Genomic DNA, 7,836 nt, shown 5'->3' with positions numbered 1-7,836 from the left:
ACATCCTTGAAATGAACTCAATTTTTTATAGTGTTCCTCCATCATCACTAGGATGCATGCCAAGTTTTGTATCTTTTTTATCGCTTTATGAATTTTCTATAATTTTTTCTGTGAAAACAACACATAGCACACCCCCGACGTGACACGACATGTTTTTGGTGTTCAAATACGTTCAATTCTTGGATTGAATGTCAGGGTGACCATACCAACTCACTTGCAAAAGTTGAGGTCATTCCGAATATGTCGAAAAATTAACCTCCTTCTCCGGAGACCGTTCGGGCAGACTGAAGGACCGGTCCGAAAGGAGTTTTTTTTCGACATCCTTGAGATGAACTCAAATTTTTTCCATAGTGTTCCACCATCATCACTAGGATGCATGCCAAGTTTTGTGGATTTTTTTTACTTTATGAATTTTCTATAATTTTTCGGTGAAAACACCACATACCACACCCCTGGACGTGACGCAACATGTTTTTGATGTCCAAATACGTTCAATTCTTGTATTGACTGTGGGGGTGGGCATACCAACTGACTTGCAAAAATTGAGGTCATTCCGAATATGTCGACAAATTGGCCTCCTTCTCCGGAGACCATTCGGCCAGGACCGAAGGCCCCGCACGAAAGGAGTTTTTTTTCCGACATCCTTGAAATGTACCCACAATTTTTTATAGTGTTCCACCATCATCATTAGGATGCATGAAAAGTTTTCTGGATTTTTTATTGCTTTAAGATTTTTTTCATAATTTTTTCGTGAAAACACCACATACCACAGCCCGGACGTGACGTAATATGTTTTTGGTGTGCATGCATGACAAGTTCTCCGGAGACCGTTCGGGTATGAGGGAAGGCCCCATGCATGCATTTTGCGACTGATTTTTCTACAATTTCTGTGTCGATTATCGTCTCGTAACGTTGAAATGTATCTTTCCGTTTATTTTTTGAAGTTGCACGACTAACATCAAATTAAACATACGGATTTTTTTTTAGATAAGCGATTCCGAGTTCATTCATAATTCAAAATATTTTACATAACCCTAAACATAACCGAGCACTGCTCTTACATAACTTAGACCATTTAAATAAAAACCCTAACACTAGACTACTCGTCGTCGCTGGCGCCAGTGAGGTCGACGACCGGGGCCATACCGCCGGCCTCTCCTTCGCCGCCGTTGCCACCATCGTCGCCACCGTCGTCGTCGTCGCTGCTGAAATCTCATCAGTTGTCTTCCCACACCTGCTGCTCTTGCACCGCCGCTATGGCCGCCAGTCGCTCTTGTTCCTCACGAGTGGCCACTGCCGCCTCCTCCTCTGCCGACCGGGCCAGCACCGCAAGTAGCCCCGGCGTGTCGTCGGGGTCTCCGTCTTGCGCGAGGGCGGCCTGCACCGGCAGGATCTCGACCAGCACCGGGGCAGGGGGTGCCTGCTGTGCCGGGGCAGTGGGGGCGGCTGGAGGTGGATCGTGGTGGCGGCGACCACGGGAAGTGCCGGCCTCGCCGGTAATGTCCCCGATGGTGCGACTGGATGCCGCGTCCCTGAACGCGCCGAGGACGATGTCGATGTTCTTCCCGCGCCAGAACCTGCGCCGGGCCCTCCAGTTGTACCGGCCGCCAGGGAACGCGTGGAGCTGCTCCCTTGTCGGTGGCGGTCCCATGGTTGGGATGCCGTCTGCCCCGATCCACCATGGCCTTGGCAACTTGGCTGCCGGTCGCCGATGGTCAGGCTCAGCGGCCAGACGCCGCTCGGCCACGCGCCCTCGTCGGAGTCGCTGGAAGACATTGCCGGCGAGGAGGGGGAGATGGGCGGGCGAGGAGAGGAAGAGAGATGGGCGGGGCGAGGGAGATGGCACGGCGTGGTGAGGGGCTGACGCGGCCTTTTATAGACGGCGGGGGAGGGAGGTGGGTGGGCGAGCCATCGGCGGCGCGCGCCCCAAGGGAAAGGCGGGCGGCTGGCGGCACGGGCGGTGGCGTGTGAAAGCGAGGCAGCGGTGGCGTGTGAAGGCGTGGCACGGCAGCCGAGGCATCCCTGGCATCTGGGCGCGGCAGTGGTGGCGTGGGAAGGCGTCAGGACGGTAGGCGCGGCAGGCGATGCGTCGGTGGCGTGTGAAGGCGGGCGGGCGGTCGCCGCAGCGGCGGCAGCCGACTGGTCGCGTCAACTGCCGGCCCGAGGCGGAAGGCGGGCGGCAAGCGCCCGGTCGCTGCATGTGCGACAGTGGAGGGCGCGGACTACGAGGGTAGCAGGCGGGCGGCAGAAGATCAACCGTGAGCAGTCGGCACCTGCATGCACGCCGCCATTACTGCAAAGCAGTTAATTGCACGGCGATACGGCCGTTCGCGCCACATCCACACGTATGCCCCACCGGTCAATGCCGACTTTTTTAATAAAACACGCCCTGCATCTGACATACTGGGCCCGTGGATGCTAACTGCTCGGCTCGGCTCGCGTGCTCACGACTGCCAAGCGGCTCGGCTCGGCCCGCAGCCGCGTACACACAGGTACGCGGAGTATCGGCGTGGACGCGCGGGGGGTCATTTTTTTAAATAAGACGATCGTGCCCCTGGCAGCGAAGGGGTATGGGGGAATCTCAGCCCTTGATGTGTTTAAGGGGAGTATACCGAAGCAGAAGTGTATTATGAGAATGTGTATCACCACAATCGAGATCCAACAAACCATTTTCATTGGGTGTATGACCATAAAAGGTTTTATTCATGTAAACAGAACAACAATTTATTCTCTTACTTAAATGAATAACCGTATTGCAATAAACATGATCAAATCATATTCATGCTCAATGCAAACACCAAATAACACTTATTTAGGTTCAACACTAATCCCGAAAGTATAGGGAGTGTGCGATGATGATCATATCAATCTTGGAACCACTTCCAACACACATCGTCACTTCACCCTTAACTAGTCTCTGTTCATTCTGCAACTCCCGTTTCGAGTTACTACTCTTAGCAACTGAACCAGTATCAAATACCGAGGGGTTGCTACAAACACTAGTAAAATACACATCAATAATCTGTATATCAAATATACCTTTGTTCACTTTGCCATCCTTCTTATCCGCCAAATACTTGGGGCAGTTCTGCTTCCAGTGACCAGTCCCTTTGCAGTAGAAGCACTTAGTCTCAGGCTTAGGACCAGACTTGGGCTTCTTCACTTGAGCAGCAACTTGCTTGCCGTTCTTCTTGAAGTTCCCTTTCTTTCCCTTTGCCCTTTCCTTTAAAACTAGTGGTCTTGTTAATCATCAACACTTGATGCTCTTTCTTGATTTCTACCTTCATTGACTTCATCATCATGAAAAGCTTGGGAATTGTTTTCATCATCCCTTGCATACTATAGTTCATCACGAAGTTCTACTAACTTGGTGATGGTGACTAGAGAATTCTGTCAATCACTATTTTAACTGGAAGATTAACTCCCACTTGATTCAAGCGATTGTAGTACCCAGACAATCTGAACACGTGCTCACTGCTTGAGCTATTCTCCTCCATCTTTTAGCTATAGAACTTGTTGGAGACTTCATATCTCTCAACTCGGGTATTTGCTTGAAATATTAACTTCAACTTCTGGAACATCCATATGATCCATGGTGTTCAAAACATCTTTGAAGTCCCGATTCTAAGCTGTTAAGCATGGTGCACTAAACTATCACGTAGTCATCATATTGAGCTAGCCAAACGTTCATGACGTCTGCATCTGCTCTTGCAATAGGTCTGTCACCTAGCGGTGCATTAAGGACATAATTCTTCTGTGCAGAAATGAGGATAAACCTCAGATCACGGATCCAATCCGCATCATTGCTACTAACATCTTTCAACTTAGTTTTCTCTAGGAACATATCAAAAATAAAACAGGGGAGCTAAACGCGAGCTATTGATCTACAACATAGATATGCTAATACTACGAGGACTAAGTTCATGATAAATTTAAGTTCAATTCATCATATTACTTAAGAACTCCCACTTAGAAAGACATCCCTCTAATCTTCTAAGTGATCACGTGATCCAAATCAACTAAACCATAACCGATCATCACGTGAAATGGAGTAGTTTTCAATGGTGAACATCACTATGTTGATCATATCTACTATATGATTCACGCTTGACCTTTCAGTCTCAGTGTTCTGAGGCCATATCTGCATATGCTAGGCTCGTCAAGTTTAACTAGAGTATTCTGCGTGTGCAAAACTGGCTTGCACCTGTTGTAGATGGACGTAGAGCTTATCACACCCGATCATCACGTGGTGTCTGGGCACGATGAACTTTGGCAATGGTGCATACTCAGGGAGAACACTTTTATCTTGAAATTTAGTGAGAGATCATCTTATAATGCTACCGTCAATTAAAGCAAGATAAGATGCATAAAAGATAAACATCACATGCAATCAAAATATGTGACATGATATGGCCATCATTATCTTGTGCCTTTGATCTCCATCTCCAAAACATCGTCATGATTTCCATCGTCACTGGCATAACACCATGATCTCCATCATCTTGATCTACATCAATGTGTCTTCACATGGTCATCTCGCCAACTATTGCTCTTGCAACTATTGCTATCGCATAGCGATAATTGTAAAGCAAGTATTTGGCGCTTGCATCTTATGCAATAAAGAGACAACCATAAGGCTTCTGCGAGTTGCCGATAACTTCAACAAAACATGATCATCTTATACAACAACTTACATCTCATCACGTCTTGACCATATCACATCACAACATGCCCTGCAAAAACAAGTTAGACGTCATCTACTTTGTTGTTGCAAGTTTTACGTGGCTGCTATGGGCTGAGCAAGAACCGTTCTTACCTACGCATCGAAAACCACAATGATAGTTTGTCAAGTTAGTGTTGTTTTAACCTTCTCAAGGACCGGGCGTAGCCACACTCGGTTCAACTAAAGTTGGAGAAACTGACACCCGCTAGTCACCTGTGTGCATAGCACGGCGGTAAAACCAGTCTCGCGTAAGCGTACGCGTAATGTCGGTCCGGGCCGCTTCATCCAACAATACCACCGAACCAAAGTGTGACATGCTGGTAAGCAGTATGACTTATATCGCCCACAACTCACTTGTGTTCTACTCGTGCATATGACATCTACGCATAAAACCTGGCTCGGATGCCACTATTGGGGAACGTAGTAATTTCAAAATTTTCCTGCGCACTCGCAAGATCATGGTGATGCATAGCAACAAGAGGGGAGAGTGTTGTCCATGTACCCTCGTAGACCGAAAGCGGAAGCGTTAGCACAATGCGGTTGATGTAGTCGTACGTCTTCACGATCCGACCGATCCAAGTACCGAACGCACGGCACCTCCGAGTTCAGCACACGTTCAGCTCGATGACGTCTCGCGAACTCCGATCCAGCAGAGCTTCATGGGAGAGTTTCATCAGCACGACAGCATGGTGACGGTGATGATGTTGCTACCAACGCAGGGCTTCGCCTAAGCACCGCTACGATATGCCCGAGGTGGAAATATGGTGGAGGGGGGCACCGCACACGGCTGGGAGAGATCAACTGATCAACTTGTGTGTTTAGAGGTGCCCCCCTGCCCCTGTATATAAAGGATCAAGGGGGAGGCTGGCCGGCCCTCTATGGGCGCGCCAGGAAGAGGAGTCCTCCTCCTAGTAGGAGTAGGACTCCCCTTTCCTACTCCTACTAGGAGGAGGAAAGGAAGGAGGGGAAGGAGAAGGAAGGAGAAGGAGGAAAAGGAGGAAAGGGGGGCCGGCCCCCTAGTCCAATTCGGTTTGGGCTAGGGGGCCACGGGCCCTGCCTCCTCTCTTCCACCACTTGGCCCATGAGGCCCATTACATCTTCCTCGTATTCCCGTAACTCCCCGGTACCCCCGAAAATACCCGAATCACTCGGAACCTTTCCAATGTCCGAATATAGTCGTCCAATATATCGATCTTTACGTCTCGACCATTTCGAGACTCCTCGTCATGTCCCTGATCTCATTCGGGACTCCGAACTACCTTCGGTACATCAAATCACATAAACTCATAATACAATCGTCACCGAAACTTTAAGCGTGCGGACCCTACGGGTTCGAGAACTATGTAGACATGACCGAGACATGTCTCCGGTCAATAACCAATAGTGGAACCTGGATGCTCATATTGGATCCCACATATTCTACGAAGATCTTTATCGGTCAGACCGCATAACAACATACGTTGTTCCCTTTGTCATCGATATGTTACTTGCCCGAGATTCAATCGTCGGTATCTCAATACCTAGTTCAATCTCGTTACCGGCAAGTGTCTTTACTTGTTCCATAATACATCATCTCGTAGCTAACTCATTAGTTGCAATGCTTGCACGGCTTATAGTGATGTGCATTACCGAGTGGGCCCAGAGATACCTCTCCGACAATCAAAGTGACAAATCCTAATCTCGAAATACGCCAACCCAACAAGTACCTTCGGAGACACCTGTAGAGCACCTTTATAATCACCCAGTTACGTTGTGACGTTTGGTAGCACACAAAGTGTTCCTCCGATAAACGGGAGTTGCATAATCTCATAGTCATAGGAACATGTATAAGTTATGAAGAAAGCAATAGCAACAAACTAAACAATCAAGTGCTATGCTAATGGAATCGGTCAAATCAATCACATCATTCTCTAATGATGTGACCCCGTTAATCAAATGACAACTCATGTCTATGGCTAGGAAACTTAACCATTTTTAATTCAACGAGCTAGTCAAGTAGAGGCATACTAGTGACATACTGTTTGTCTATGTATTCACACATGTATTATGTTTTCGGTTAATACAATTCTAGCATGAATAATAAACATTTACCATGATATAAGGAAATAAATAATAACTTTATTATTGCCTCTAGGACATATTTCCTTCATCAGTACAATACTTTCAGATATGTCAGTACAATAATCTTAATCCCCGTCAACAACATATCAGATAGACTTATATCCTCGAACCTGCACCAATCCAGAAGTTAAATGAAAATCTATATTGGCCTATAACACATGAATATTCCAATGTTAGTCCTATCTGAAGCCATCTTCAGTTGAACAGAGAACCACAAAGGCAAAACGTGAGAGAGAGAAAATGAGTGCCGGAGAGAGAGATGGTTGGGGGCTCACATACACTCCTGCAGCCGTGAAGACACCTAAAGGATGGCGCTAGGGTCTCCCACGGCCCATACATGAAGGACGGCGTCAAGCCGAGCCAACTACCTGGCTGGCATCTGCTCCTCTCTGGTTGAGCCCCTCCTCCCGAGATTCTCGAGACGAGGTCTCTCCTCCTCACGTGGCTTCCTCGCGGCCTGAGCAGATGAGAATCTCGGGCAGCAAGGGACGGAGGATGAACTGGGGAGACAGTGGAGAAGGTTGGGGCGGAAGGAAACTGGCCACCTGCATGGACAGAGTCGGTGGACGGAGGAGCATAGTAGTCGGGCGAGACGAAGATGGGCGTGTCGGCCGACAGGCGGCGTGCACCGTCCCCCTGGCGGCGGGAGAGCGGCACGAACTCCTCCGCGGAGGGGTTCAACACGTCACTCTTGTACTCCCTAACCTCGTCCTCCCTGGCCTTGGCCGCCACCGCCCCGCCCGCGGCTACCGCATAGGCCCTCTCCACGCCCACCCCGGCCGCCGCCTGCACGGCGTCGGCGCGGATCAGGCTCTCGGCCGCCACGGAGGTCGGATGGAGCAGGGGCAGTGACCACATGATCGTAGGAAATGGACCTAGGGTTTGTGGCGGCTGAGGGAGAGAGATCGAGGAGGGAGGGAGGGTTGCAGAGTGCGGGCGATTGGATTGGGCCGAGGGGCTTTCGATGGTAGGGTTACCCACGCTCCCGCAAA

At 49.2% G+C, this 7,836-nt stretch overlaps 1 long non-coding RNA gene across 1 annotated transcript in view; it reads right to left on the bottom strand.

Moving 5' to 3' along the window:
• Positions 1–7,577, bottom strand: part of LOC119297186 — a 43,039-nt gene extending 35,462 nt beyond the window's left edge. The window contains exons 1-2 of the long non-coding RNA XR_005145570.1: positions 7,346–7,577; positions 5,923–5,924 (exon numbers count right to left, since the gene is read on the bottom strand). This is a non-coding gene — a long non-coding RNA (uncharacterized LOC119297186). The remainder of the gene's footprint in view (positions 1–5,922; positions 5,925–7,345) is intronic.
• Positions 7,578–7,836: the final 259 nt, after the last annotated feature.

This window comes from Triticum dicoccoides, chromosome 5A (genome assembly GCF_002162155.2).
Source record: "Triticum dicoccoides isolate Atlit2015 ecotype Zavitan chromosome 5A, WEW_v2.0, whole genome shotgun sequence".
Classification (NCBI taxonomy): domain Eukaryota; kingdom Viridiplantae; phylum Streptophyta; class Magnoliopsida; order Poales; family Poaceae; genus Triticum; species Triticum dicoccoides.
The sequence above is the reverse complement of the archived record's forward strand: the minus strand, read 5'-3'. Positions and strand labels throughout refer to the sequence as shown.